Here is a 14,016-nt window from a genome sequence, read left to right on the forward strand (position 1 = left end):
GCACACTGGATTTGCACCCTCCCTGGAGTTCTGGCCAGGAGGCTTCTTGCCCAGTTCAAATTGTTACAAATTCAGCTGGAGACTTTCTTCTCCCTGTGGCATTTCCCCCCATGCCTCTGGCCACCCTCCCAAAGGATCTCTGTGGTGCCAGGCAGGAATGGCCTGCTTGGGGATGCAGCAAGCTCTCAGGACCTTTCCCACTGCTTCCTCTACCTCTGCATTTCACTCAGCTCTCTAAATTGACTCAGCTCCAGCTAAGGTAGGAAACTTCTCCTGCAAACTAGACTTTCAGTTTCCCCAGTGGAGGTGTATGTTCAGGGACGGAGGTTCTCCCTTTCCCACTTTTGCAGTTGAGGCATTCACAGTATTTGGGATGTCTCCCAGGTCCTGCACAAGCAGTCGGCTTCCTTCAGAGGGTCTGTGGGTCCTCTCAGGATTCCTGGTTTGTTCTTGCAGTCATTCTGGAGCTAAAATTCATGATATGAGCCTTCACACCCTGCTCTGTCCATTTGAGTCGAAGCTGCAATCTAGTTCTGCCTCCCATCTGTCATGATGATCGCTCAGAACCCCTTCTCTATGCTTCTTAATTAGAATAATAATATGGCTGGTGCTCCTGCAGGCATCCTGAGACCATCGTAGGTCACATAAACACAAAGGACGGCTGAGCTGCGTAGGAGTTCCTAGAATCACCATCGACATGTATGGGTGATGTGCCAGCAATAGATTGTCCACCTCTGAGTCTTTCATTGCTTGATAGAAAAACAGATTTCTGTATGTTATCTATGCCATTTTTTAAATCTTACTTGCCACTGAAGTTATTCCCTAAATGAAATACATAAAACTAGTCTGTTGTAAAGTATTCCTTGAAGGCATCTTTCTGTCTCCAATCTGGGATTGAGAGGAGGGAAGGACAATGGTACATTCATAGTGCAGAATTAAACAGAGAGTAAACTGGAAATAGGTAGGAGAAGTGTCAGGCATGAGCCTGGAGAAAATGAGCTGTGCTGTAAGACCCCCCAGCCCAGATTCTACCCTAGTTTGGCTGCTAAATATTGGTGATTTTGAGCGAGTTACATCCTGTCTTTTGACCTTAGTTTCTTCATTTTTGCAGTGAATTTGGGCCAGGTATCTCCACGGTCCCAACACAGGGAAGCAACCGGTCTGTAAACCCCATGAAGCACGGAGCTTCACATTTCCAATGATAAGAAATAAGGTTCCTAGAAAGCTCCTCCCTGAAGTCCTTCATTTTCAATCGGAGACTCTCTGAGACTTCTAACTCTCTTGCCCCTCCTTACACTCCCCTTGTACCCAGGAGATACACATGAAGTTCGCCCCCATCAATAAAGTCCTCCCAATGTGCACAAAGTCCTTCTTGTGCATAAAGTCCTCCCCACTCCCATTCCATCTTCACCATTTTTCTCCCTCATATGCAAGAAGTTCAGCCAAATCTCATAGATAAGGCAATTGCACTCACATAGGACTATAAAATAGCATTTTCTATCTGAGGAGTTCAAATAACTTCACAAAATTACATTTTCTTTCTCAAGTGTCCCAAGAAATTTACAGCTATTTCTCTTTTATATATAGAAATTCATTGCCAGCATGCACATTGAGATTTTTGAGCTCTCAATTCTGTTTAGGGAATGAGGCTTGTATGAGACAGCTTACAAAAATATAAAAGTATAAAACAATTGTTGAGCAGATTGTAGGAAAAAAAAACAAAAACAAAAAGCCAGAGATCCTCAGATCAGCACAGTTAATGTGTGCCACATGATCTTACACTGTTGCCAGAAAAAGCCACAGATTTCGTTCTCCACTTCCTAGCTGCTAACACAAAAATACAGTCACAGTTTCAGAGACATTAACTTACTAAAGGTCATACAGTCACCCAGAAAATCTGCAGCCAAATCAACCAGAAAATTTAGGGTCAAAGTATTGAACATTAGACCCCTTCCCTGGACTAAATTCTATCCCACAATGAGTCCACCAACAACCCCTCCCTTCACAGGCAAGGCAGCCAAAAAGCTGAGGGACGTGACTCTGCTAAAGTCTGGGAAGCAGAGTTGTTCACCCAGTAAACACCAAGCAGTTCAAACCACAGAGACAGGATTTTCCAGAACTTGGTGCCTCAGCCAACGTGGACAATGGGATGGCTAGTCAGAAATGCATCACTAAAGAATGTCACAGAGAGGAGAACTATTAGTGTCCATGCAAGCATTGTCTTGGGGAGGGAAAATCATTAGGGTCCAGACCTAGGCCTTTGCTGGATGGACAGCCTGATGCCACTATTTTCCTTGTGAGATTCCTCTTGATATGAATTCATTCTCAGCGAGCAGCCTCCTGATTAAGGTTTAGCTTCCCAGGGAGGCTTTCTTCTGTGAAGAGACAGCTCTGGCATACTGATGTATGTGGTCTGGGCCTTGTGGCCATGGTCCTTCCTTGAGAAGCTGTAGTTTTGTGCATCAGCATTGTGAGTTTGGCTAGTATGAGTCTGCCCTGGAAGAGCACACACTCCTGGCGGTAATAAAAACACATGAAAAAATGCTCATCATCACTGGCCATCAGAGAAATGCAAATCAAAACCACTATGAGATATCATCTCACACCAGTTAGAATGGCAATCATTAAAAAGTCAGGAAACAACAGGTGCTGGAGAGGATGTGGAGAAATAGGAACACTTTTACACTGTTGGTGGGACTGTAAACTAGTTCAACCATTGTGGAAGTCAGTGTGGCGATTCCTCAGGGATCTAGAACTAGAAATACCATTTGACCCAGCCATCCCATTACTGGATATATACCCAAATGACTATAAATCATGCTGCTATAAAGACACATGCACACGTATGTTTATTGCGGCATTACTCACAATAGCAAAGACTTGGAACCAACCCAAATGTCCAACAATCATAGACTGGATTAAGAAAATGTGGCACATATACACTATGGAATACTATGCAGCCATAAAAAATGATGAGTTCATGTCCTTTGTAGGGACATGGATGATATTGGAAACCATCATTCTCAGTAAACTATCGCAAGAACAAAAAAACCAAACACCGCATATTCTCACTCATAGGTGGGAATTGAACAATGAGATCACATGGACACAGGAAGGGGAATATCATACTCTGGGGACTGTGGTGGGGTGGGGGGAGGGGGGAGGGATAGCATTGGGAGATATACCTAATGCTAGATGACGAGTTAGTGGGTGCAGCGCACCAGCATGGCACATGTATACATATGTAACTAACCTGCACAATGTGCACATGTACCCTAAAACTTAAAGTATAATAAAAATAAATAAATAAATAAATAATAAAAAAAATTAAAAAATAAAATCAATCCTGAGCCTACATGATTGGGGGTCAGATACCAGGCCATGGTCAATCCTCTGAGGGAAGGAAGGTATCCTTTCAGGACCCCTCAAGGTAACCAGCCAGTGGTTCCCCTGTAGGCACCCCCTCGTGCTGTCTTGTGTTAAAACTTCCACAGGGATCAGCATTGAGGGGGCCCTTGGTTTCCTCACTTTGCCTCCTCCCTTCCTTGTTTGGGTGACCCTCATGGACTCCCAGGGGTCTGGCCAGCAGTGATATATATTGCCTCTGGAAACTTGTGCCTGCCTCAGACCCTGCACATTGATGTAAAAAAAAAAAAAAAATCATTGCATCTCAAACAACCAAATTGCTAGTACTTTACATTTACTACACACATTACCCATGGGCAAATTTGAAAATTATAGCTCTTCTCGGGTGTTTTATACTAGATTTCAAACAGCCCAGCCCAGCGTGAAACTGCAGGGAACTGAAATGAGTATGGAGGCGGAAAGTGGAGAAGGATCAACTTTATCTCCTGATTAGTCAAGATGAAAAATGATTTGAGAGACATGAGAGGAATGACAATAACATGGTTCATTGGCCTGATTGCCTGTTGTTCATAAACAGATAATGGTGCCCCTGGAAGTTTGTGCGGCTTAAGTCTGCTTGTGATGACCAAATAGGACTGATAGAGTTGTTTTCATTTGGGGCTTCAAACACATTCTTAAAATAATGTAAAATACCAAAAACACAAAATAAAAAAGAAAGAATTCACAGGATATTCAGTGGTAGGTCATTATTGGGAAGAAGGCAGAACAGCACAGAGTTATTGACCCTTTGAAGTTTAATTTTGAAGCAATCTCCCCTAGAGGCTTTTTCCTGACCTCCACCCTACTCTCAATCAGAAAAGAAGGTTATGGGTTTTTTGCTTTTGTGTTTTTTAAAGCTTCTTTGGGCTGTCCTCCTGGCACTTACTCCATCTTCCTTCCTTTGCAATCACTCACGGGGTGCTGGGTCTCTTCCACTGATTTCTCTTGCAGTATTGGCTTTATGCCATTTACCATTTGCTCACAACAAATGGACAAGGAAAATGCAGGGGAAACCATGATGCAGTGGGACTCTCTCATGTATGGACAGCACTTTAAAGTGCTTCACAGATGTGATCCCATCTGAACTCCACAAAAGCCCTGGGAGGTTTACTAGAACTAACACTCTGTGCTTCATATAAAGAAGCTTTTATTCTTCTACAGGCATTATTTTCATAGATCTTCTCTAAAATGGGGATTGCAATTGTTTCTACCTCATAAAGTTGCTACAAAGACTAAACAGAATAAAGAATTTATGTATGTAAAAGCACTCACAACAGGGCCTAGTGCATAAAAAAGGCTCTATATGTTTGCTGTTATTACTTTTTATTATCACTATCTTATTTAATCTGGAATCAGAAGGCTAGGACTGAGGTTTTCTACCTCTAAGCTCAGGGTCCCTGTTAGCACCCTCAGGGCTCTGGCCTGGCATGAACCAGGGTATGTATGGGCCACTTTCTGCTGTGGCCTCCCGTGTCCACTTCTATATCACAGGCAGTTGCCATGGACCTTCTGCAAGAGCACTGCCTGCCATGGTCATCTATGGCTGCTTCTATGAAGATACATTTTTCTACCATTCTGAAAGAGAAAACTTCTCTTTCTCCTCTGGGGTTCGTCTCTTCCCTCCCAGTGGAGAGAGAAGGCCATCTGCTCCTGAGTTCTGCAACCATTTCAAATTTTCTAATAGTGATTTGCTCTTTACCGGAGGCCCATGCAGGTAATGTCCCATTGGGCAGAAATGCCAGTGCACACTGTCTCCCAGAGAGGTACATTAGGCCAGGCAAGACAGGGGCTGCCCGGCATGCAGCAGCAGGGAGGAGGCTCTGGGCATAATTTCAGTGCTGATTCCAGGTTGGCTGGTCTGGCTCCAAAGGAAGGAGAGCATAGCTGAAGGTGGACCAGTTTCACTTATGCATTCCCAAGCCAACACCAGAGCCGCTGGTGTGCTGGCTGCTGCAAATTCTTCCTCTGGCTATGAAAAGGCAAAAAAAAAAAAAAAAAAGGGAAAACAAGTAAAAAGTTAAACCATTAAACAAAGGCAAACACTGTGTCCTGGGGATCTAAACACAGACACTATTTACTGGATTTATTCTATCATAATAGAACCCTTTTACCATCCTCATACCCAGTCATAACCCTTGTCGAAGTGTAATTGGATATCCCGTGGCATTGGATCCCTCTTGGACGCCTCTCGGAAAAACAAACAAACAAACAAACAAAAAACAAAAACCTCCCAGTTTCCTCCATCCTCTCTTGAGACATTTAGCTCTTTCTTCCTTGTTAAATGTTGTTAGTCTACATGTCTTGGCTTTCTGATCTCAGATATTACTCCATTATGCAGAATTAACTTAGCTCTCTTGGGAGTCAAGGCAGCCCCTTCCACATGACTCTTCTGTAGCATTTACCTTATTTTCTCTTGGTTATTTTCTTATTCTCAGTCCTCAACTCCTTCCTCTCATTGCCAATTCTGAGTTCCACAGGACAGAGGTATTTTCTCATCCTTGTATGCTCAATGTCTAATACAGCGTTAATAACTGCTAACTGAATACTGTGAGATCAGAGATTGAGGTTTAGTCATCTCAAAATGTACTTGACACACAGGAATTTCCTTATTACTTGTTAACCCAAAAGAAATTCTGAACTAGTGGCTATTTCTAAGGAAGTAACGCTCCATAGTTTTTCAAATTTACATTACAAACTTAGTAGTGGGTATCAAGGAATATGATGTGTGAGTGGGAAGGGGTGGTTCTTGGAAATGCTTGTATTCCTGATAGTGATGTTTTGTGAAAGCCTGTTAGTTTTTGCAAAATGACTGGTCCTCAAAGTTTGTAAGTCTTAGACTGGAAAGTGGTCTTAAAGCCATGCATCTAGTTCAACTCATACTTGTTACATGAGTATCCAGCCTATGTGTGAACACTGCTAGGGTTAAGGAAAACACTAGTTCTGTAAGCAACACACTGAATCTTTAGGCAGCTACGTTAGAAAGTGCTCGCTATATTACTCAGCCATTAGAGACGATGATTAAGAGGACTATATGGCCCCAGTGAGCATGTTTTCTATAATGGCACATAAAGCAAAGAAAAAGCAAGGTACAAAAGCCATCATAAATGTTATGAATATAGCTATGAAAAATATGCATGAGGGAAAGGGTTAAAAGAAAATATATCAAAATTATAATTCATTCACTAATTCCTTTACCAAATAGCACTAAGGCCCTATTATGGGTGAGGCACTGTTCAAGACACTATGGATATGTCATGGACAAGGTGGACAAGCCTTAATAGCTGGGTTATGATGATGGAATTGGGGTGAATTTTGTTTATTATCTCCATATTCCCCATTTTCTGGCCTGGGTTTATATTGATAATTAAGAAATCCTTCCTTATACTGAAAGGATATGAAAAAGAATCTTTTATTTCTTGAGTCCTGGAGATTTCAGAAACTATATTATACCAATAACTCTTCTCATGAAGAAAATGTTGACTTTCTATTAAGAAAGAAATGATCAATTGTGCCAAGGTGAGTGTGACATGTCTCCAAGGAATTTATCGGCAAGATAATGCTTTCCACTGATCTCAAGGAACAGAAGAGCTGTAAAATTCTCAAGTCAGAAAGGAATTTCCAATTTATTTACTCAGATTACCAAAATCAAGAGCAGAGCCAGAGCTAGAAAGCATAGGATAATGTTATAATAAAACCTCAGGGTTGGAGGAAACCTTAGAGTTGAACCCTCTCACCAGCATCCCTAAGTGTTCATCTGACATCATTTTGAAGTCCTCTAAAGACAAACCATTGCATGCATTTGATTAAATTATTGCAAAAGAGAAGTTTGGCTCACTACAAGTTTCGTGAATAGCCCATAGTGGGCAGTTCTACACTTCAAATAGCTCTTTCTTCAGCGTGTGGTTGCGTTCTAAAGGAAGTGGGCTGGGATGTGCGTGAGCATCTACCCCCTTCAAGTATGTGAAAAGGTCCACATGCATTACTAGAGATTTATGTCCTCCTTGCAGTGTGGCTGTGAGTGATAAGCAGCATCTCCTACATAAAATGTCTATAAGAAGACAATTGTCGATTAAGCTGGGATCACTTTACCTGGGATGACAGCACAGAGTTTGTGAAGAAATCCAATGATACAAATTGAAGCTGCCTCAGTTGAAACTCTCTGGAAATCAATAAATCTATTACACCAATTTTTAATTCACCAGTAGTAGAGTTTATCTAAATATCATTATTGGCCCATGCTGACAACTTCAAAATGGAGTTTGCCTTTTGCTTAGTGAATAAAACCTTCCAAGGTAGCTAGCTTCTTTCAAAAGCTTTACAACCTTTTTTCTCACAGCACCTATTCTGATGGAGAGAAAATGGATTGTCTAGAAAGAGGCATCTTTTTCTCTGGTCCAATGATGTTAGTAACATTATCTTCACAAAGGATTACTTTCTGATAATCAGAGTCTGTCTCAGAGTCTGGCTCCAAACTTCACAAAATTTCTGCCATACCAGGCTCATGGTTCTTCTCTCTACTGCACTACAAGACATGGGGGTGGCCAAATAAGGGCACAGGGCTTCCTAGCAAATACATCTGCCACAGGCAGGGGGCAGCAAAACTCAAGGTCTCATTTGTTAAGATTTGCCTAAAACGTGCTTTTCTTGATGTGGGGTGGGTTTTCTGGTTTGTTTTTATTCTGTGGCAGTTTCTTGCCTCAACTGCCTTATTAAAAATGATTAATATAATAATCCACTTTTATTTGTGTAGAAGCTTTTAAATAGAAAAGCTCTCAGCCTGCTTGGAAATTAAATAACTATTTCCTATTGACGGCATTTCCTTTGAAATGAAAGTTCCTGAAATGGATGTTCCTGGGAGGCTTCTAACTCGTAAGAGTTGAGGAGAGTATTAATTGCCATTTTGCTATTTATAATAACAGTGTCCTTACAGCTGAACACATCATCCATCAGAGTAATGAGGAACCACCATAAATGGGGCCTACTCTTTGTGAGAAAGGTCTAGAAAGAATCAAGATGCAAATCTATTTCACAGAAGCCAGAATGGATGGTCTTTCTGCTCAGATGCTCTGGGAAATTGATGAGTATTGTGAAAATGGCAGAACACTTGACACGGGAAATAAATCTGTTATTAAACCAACTTGTTCTGTTGTTTGTTCTTTTATCAAGTTTTTAGTGTCTTGCTTGCTTTCCTAGAGTCAAGCATAAAATAATCTCTTTCTGACTCGGCAAGCAATGAGCACTATGTAAGAGAGAAAGTGCACTGGTTTAATTCTCAGCTATGACTCAGGCTAAACAGGACATGTAATTCTCTGTTCCTCCATTTCCCCATCTGTGAAACAGGATTTTCATTCTTGGCATGGCCACCGCATTGTGAGGATCAAATAAACTAATAGATATGAGAAAGTGATGTAAACTATAAGGTAGTCCTCTATAACTAGAATCGTATCCTTATTGCATCACGTTTATCATAATTTAGCTGCATACATGTCTGTCTCCCTAATGGACTGTGAGGTCCAGATTCATCCGTTTCCATGACAAATTAACAGGGTGTTTCTGTTATTCTCTTTAAAAGGCTTAAGTCTACATGACAACCAAATGGTTTACAAAGGAGAAAAAAATCAGTACTCACTTTCACGTCACCGAGAACAAACATCTAAAGATTGTGTTGCATGATATCACATTTTTAACGCAGGCAGATATTTGTCATAAAGTCACTAACTAACTTCAACAGGATTTGTTAGCCTTCACCATGGATGTACCTGGAATTAATAAGGACACTTGTGCCACAAATGCACATACACACAATCTGTCCCAGGGTATAGTGTAAAAAAAGCAGCACAGAAAGAGGCGTGTGTGTGTGTGTGTGTGTGTGCATGTGTGAGTTGAAGATTAAACACACGAAGAGAAAAATGAGGCAGCCTGTTCAACACCGTAAGAATAAGGAGAAGGTTTTTGTTGTTGTGTATGTCATCACTGTTGTTGTTAGAGTAAATAGATTAGAAAAACATTCAATAACAAAATAAGGGGAAACCCAGGGTAGGGTTAGCATCCGCAAAGAATTTTCTAATGTCCTATTTAATCTAACAGGGTGCCAAGGCCTTGCGCATTAGTTCCACAACTTTCTGATATATCAAGTTTTCTCTAGGAGACAAACACAAACTGGCTTCCAGAAACAGCAAGTATATCCCAGTATTGAGACCTGAAAGTCCTCATAAAGAGCATAGTGTTGTGATCGATATCTACACACTTCCAATAAATAAAATGCTTTGTCTGTACTATGCCAATGTCAGTAAAAGTAATTCAATGAGCAGCTGAAACCATGCCTTAACTCAAAAGCTCTGTAGTCTTGGTGCCCAGATAACTCTCCAAAGCATTTACTAGTGGGACCTCGGACAGATGATGTAGTCTTTTTCGGTTCGTTTTCAAATCTGAGAAAGAGAAGTATTTATCCTGATAAGGCTTCTAAGGGAAAATAATCAAAGACAAACTACCTGGCACATAGTTAGGTTCTCAATTAAGTGTAGTCAGTCTGCCTTCCCACTGTGCAAATAAATGCCCAAGAAATCTGAAGAGAACCCATGTTCTAGTTGTAAATGACAGGCAACATTAGAGGGTAACTTCCTTTGACCCAAACCCCGAGTGTGTGGTAAGCAAGTCTTTTATATATCAAGGCCTTAATGCAAAATTAGACTTACAGCACACATCCTTCTAGCCATAACAGCTCTTTAATGAGTCCATTACGTTAACAAGTAGCTTGGTAGCCCAGCTCTTTGCTGTATTGTCTTTTCATCTGCTCAGCAAGACCACAGGCATTAACTACATAAACATATTCTGCATTTTGAAAAGAAAAAATAAAAAACCCTGCCACCCCTGGATACTTATCCCTTCAAGGAAGTCTCAGACTTTAGCAACAACAAAGCGTTGGTGTGTGGGACCCCACAGAGTTCATGAATTTCAGATGCTTGTAAGAAATTATCTGTTTTGCTGGACTCTTGCTGGGATCAATCAGCCCCTCAGTGGTTGGTACCAATTAAGAGCTAGTGTGATGCAAGAAGAATATTTTAAACCCCATTTGACACCAAGTCTCCTCTGTCGTCTTCCCGCCTCCCTCCCTTCCTCCCCTCTAACTCTTCCACCAACCACCTTTTCAGTCCCTTTCCTTTTTAACTGTGACTCCCTGACTCCACTCAAAGTCGTGAAGTGTAATGAAAGTAATGGCACATGTGTCTTTTCTGCAGAGGGATACTGTTTATCGAGTGATTTCCCATCATCTCACAGGATCTCCCAACAGTCTGGTGTAGACAACAAGCAGAACTATCACTACCTCAACCTACTCTCTCCCTCTGTCTTTCCCAATGTATTCCCCATCTGTTCCCCACACAGCTGCCAAAGTAATCTGCTGAAGTTCAAACTGAATCATGTCATTCCTCTGCTTAAAATAAATCCTTGGCTTCTCCTCATTGCCCAGAGGATAAAGGCCTGCTAGGGTTCACCCCTACCCCCCTCCTCAGCCTTGTCTCTCGCCACTCCTTTCCCATTCATTCTTGCAATTCTCTGAACACATTAAATGACATTTTGTCTTCCTATTTTTCTCTGTCCCTGAACTACCCACATCACCCAGGCCATCCAAGTATTAATAGCTAACTCATATATATCCTTAAAGATTCAGCTCAACCAACTCCAGAAAGTCTTACCCAATTCTCTAAGATGACTTAGGTGCCCTAGGGCTATATTCTTGCGGCACTAGTGTTTGCTTCTGGCATAACACTTATCAGACTGAAATATCATAGCCAGTTAACCCGTCTGTCCAGACTCCCCACCTCCAACTAGACTGTGAGTTCTTCGAGAGCAAGTGTAGGCTTTGTATACCTCCACAATCCTAGTGTCTGGTACGGTATCTCATATATGGTAAACCATGAATTCTCAACTTGGCTGCTTGTCATGGTTACCTGAGTTAGTTTGTTCATGATGCAAATCCTCTAGATCTAACTCTGGAGTTATTAAATCAGTATGTCTGTTGGAGGTGGAACCTGAGTTTGCGTGTTTTGTTGAAGTTCTAATGATGATGTACAGCCCTAGTTATGAATAATGTGGTATGTAGGTATTAATAAATATTTGACAGTCAATGAATGAATGAATACATAATGTCTCCATTTTAGAGATATCAAAACAAGCTTTAAGAGTTAGAAATTTGGCCCATTTTGCTCAACACTAACTTTTGGAAAGATAGTGATATAAAGAGGTATAGGATAAAGCCTTTCTAGACTAGAGTTGGACTTGAGTTGTTTATTTGCATGCAAATCACCTGAATTACTCTCTAGCTTTTTCAAGCAGGAATAGGCCTTTTCATTGTGGGAACTTAATAGAGTCTCACCCAGTGTCTAAAACACAGTAGGCCCTCACTATTTGTTGAATTGCAACTGCATGGTGTGAATCAAAGAGCCCTGCACCTGGAGTGAGGAGCCTTGAGTTCTAGGCCTCTTTGTGATATTAACAGTGACTTATTCTAGGGTAAGAATTTCCTTGGGCTTTAGATTCCCTATCTACACAATCAGAGGTAGACTAGATGATCAAAGGTTGCTTTCAGCTCTGACATTTTTTAATCCAATGAGTGCTGGAGAGCTTGAGTCTGAATTTTGGCCGAGTGCTAGATGAAACACCTTCACTATGACTAAGTTAGATGGCATCTGAGGCCCACAGGAGAAGTGACATGAATACACTTTTTAATCCATCATGAATGTGGCCAGGATGGAGGGCTGCCTTTTGTTCTGCTGAAGACAAGTGAATATTCAGCCCTAAGCACCCCCAAGGCTTGCCTGAGATGCTTACCTTGGCTTTCAGACACCAGCAAAGATCGCCCACTCTTGATAACATGAAGCCACTGTCACAGTGGCCTCTGATATAAGGACTGACTCCCTGGAGGAGCATGGCATAGTAAGGAATGTGGAGGGAAGGCATGGGCTCTCTGACACTCACAGAGGAATAACCATAACCTTACACACGCACCCAGAGTGGCGGTGTGCAAATCATAGATAATTTGATTTTAACAACCTTGCAAAAGGAAGAAGTAAGTACTATACCTCTACCTTGCATGTTGGGAAATTAATGCTCAGAGATGTTGAAGGATTTCTGCATAAATGTAAAGTGATTAAATGTAGGAAGCTGATGGCAGATTTTTCTGTCTCCAGTGTAATATTCCTTTGGCTACATTGTATTGCCTCTTTTTCTTATCTTCTCTGTTGGATCCTTACAAAAATCCTGCCAGCGAAAAAGGGCAAGTATTCCCATTTCCATTTTATGGAGCATAAAGTTGAAGCTCAGAGAGACTTTTCAGTCTCATAGTAGGTAGCAGGGACTTCCAGTGCACTTTTTGCTATATCACTACTGCTTCTTTTTTATTGTATTTTATTGTATAATCTTACTTCTACCCCATCAGAGAGGTAGAACATACTGGTAATATAATTTGCAATTTTCTAACAAGAAAACTGAGGTCCAGAGAAGTAATATTGGAGAAATTTATTAAAGATGAATTTATGAGTTTAGCTTGGCAAGAAAATGACCTTTCCAACAATTGGAGTTGCCGTCATTGGAAATGAGCCCCTGTACCATCCCAGGACCAGAGGACCGCTCAGAGATATGGCACAGGCGACTGTGAAATGATGAAGAGTTGACTTAGATATTCATTAAGCTCCGTCCTGACCATATGCATCCATGGTTCTATGCCTGACCCAAAGCCCCCAGCCAGTATCTCATCAGTCAGGATGTGAACCCAAGTCCTCCAAATCATACTTTATCCTATGCATTTTTTGCCCTATCCATTCAACTTTCCTTGGCTCATATTTCCAAATATTTCAGAATCCAACTGTCTAGGTGTAGGTGTAGTTATCATTTGAACACTGGCCAGAATAGGATCTCTCTGTAGGTTTACTGAGTAAACACTGAAAAATTGGCCACTCAACAAATCACACATATTAACATGGAGTATTCTTCTCAAACAACATGAAATGATTTTTAAAAGTTCCTAACTTGGAGACTGGACCTTGGCTCCAGTCCTGAATTTTCCATCAAATGCCTATAGGAACCTGATCAAAGTCACTTTCTGTTTCAAGGCATTGAGCATCCTCCATTGCAACGTTACTGTTGGACAAGAGGTTCTTTTAAGCTCAGCAACGCAAGATCACAAGACTAATTGTCTTTGCTGCTAGCCATGGTAAGGCTGGAAGACAAGGAGCTTGGAATAACAAGTTTATCCAGAGGCTAAACAGAGAAAGCCAGGCTTAGCAATATCATATTGACATTCTTTACCAGCCTTGAATCCATTTGAGTTTGGGAGGTAAGAAGTAGCCCAGAAACAATGCAATGAGAAATTAGCCTCTCTTCTTAAGTCCTAAATGGTCATATGCCTTTGAGCTCCATTGCCCAGTCTCAGGTTGGCACTGTCTTCTGTCAGTAGCTATAGTATTTTCCCTACCACAACCCATCTCTATTTCCCATCACTGACAGCCCCATCCTCCATCTCCCTAGACAGATCTCCCTGCTTATGTTCCTACCATTTCTTGTCTGACAATCAATTTTCCTACCTGTCATTATCAATTCTGTTCATTAGCTCTC

This window comes from Pan paniscus, chromosome 2, assembly GCF_029289425.2.
Source record: "Pan paniscus chromosome 2, NHGRI_mPanPan1-v2.0_pri, whole genome shotgun sequence".
NCBI classification, from domain to species: domain Eukaryota; kingdom Metazoa; phylum Chordata; class Mammalia; order Primates; family Hominidae; genus Pan; species Pan paniscus.